This window comes from Cyprinodon variegatus, unplaced genomic scaffold (genome assembly GCF_000732505.1).
Source record: "Cyprinodon variegatus isolate N-32 unplaced genomic scaffold, C_variegatus-1.0 Scaffold1607, whole genome shotgun sequence".
In the NCBI taxonomy this organism is placed as follows: domain Eukaryota; kingdom Metazoa; phylum Chordata; class Actinopteri; order Cyprinodontiformes; family Cyprinodontidae; genus Cyprinodon; species Cyprinodon variegatus.
The window spans coordinates 93,532-94,871 of NW_015152060.1; the positions used below are offsets into that span (position 1 = coordinate 93,532).

General features: G+C 47.8%; 1 pseudogene; it reads left to right on the plus strand.

Annotated features, from left to right (window-relative positions):
* Positions 1-1,340, plus strand: part of LOC107104076 — a 95,125-nt pseudogene that overhangs the window by 70,931 nt on the left and 22,854 nt on the right.

The window sequence follows — 1,340 nt, forward strand, 5'->3', positions numbered from 1 at the left end:
TTGGCTAGTCCTTGGTTGGTCCTTGGCTAGTACTTGGCTAGTCCTTGGTTGGTCCTTGGCTAGTACTTGGCTAGTACTTGGCTGGTCCTTGGCTAGTCCTTGGCTATTCCTTGGTTGGTCCTTGGCTAGTATTTGGCTAGTACTTGTCTGGGCCTTGGCTACTACCCTAAAATTCCTTTTTTAATATAACACTTAATTGAAAACACTGATCATTTATTGAACAGTATGCAATAATTTCATATTTAAAGTACTTTCAGAAGTCATAATTCTGAATATGACCAGACTTTTCCTTTAATCCATGCATCGGATGGAGAGTTTTATGTAGAACCCACCTTCACCTGCCGCTGACCTTTGAACTGTGTGACCTGTAGATCTCAGTGCTGGGCTACCTGGCCCAGTTCATCCCGGTGAACCAGGTTACCACCCTGCGGGTACTGAGGACGTTCAGAGCCCTCCGTCCTCTCCGAGCCGCGTCCCGCTTCGCTGGTATCAGGGTAAGAACCAGCTGAACTCAGCCGCGGCCGACCAGGGCCGAGACCTGCTGAGGTTCTGTAGGGTTTTTAGAGAAGGTTGTTCCTGGCTGTGATTGGAGGAAATATTTCAGGAAGTTTGGATTCAGCTGTGGTGCCTGAATATCCACTGATGAAACAATCTGGTAAACCTCTAAAATTCACCAAAGCTCAGAGTCTTTTCTTCTGATTTGGACCCAAAGAATCTATAAATGTAAAACATCATGTAGGTCAATAGTTGGTGAAATATTTCCTCCTCTCTGAGGCCGAAGGTCTCAGACTCGTCCGTTCAAAGCTCTCAGTGAGCACAGACTCTAGATCTATCTGATCTATTTCCCACCTTCAGCTCTGCTTGGATGCCTGCAGTAACACCACATCCTTGTTTCACAGGTGGGAGCACTAACATGACATCATTCTCTCACCTCTTTTCTCTTCAGCAGGACGCTGCTGTCGCTGGTAATGAAACCCCTCCCTCTCAAAGTTCCTTAGAATAGTCGTTAACCTTCCTCCTTCTCTTCTTTCCCCTTCCTCTTCCTCCTGCCTCTCTCTTTCCTGCTCCTCCTCCCTTCCCCTCTCGCTCCTCCAGGTTTCATTGGTCAGTTTGGTGGCCAACACGTTGGGTTATTCTGACCTGGCAGCCATCAAATCCCTGCGGACGCTGCGGGCCCTGCGGCCCCTCAGAGCCCTCTCCAGATTTGAAGGCATGAGGGTAAGAGTCAGTATTAATCAGAGCAAACACACCTGAGCACCTCTATGGTCTAAGAGACCAGAAGTTAGACTAACATCCTTAGAAACGTTTCCCTCAGTGGCCGTTTTATCCGTTTCATATCA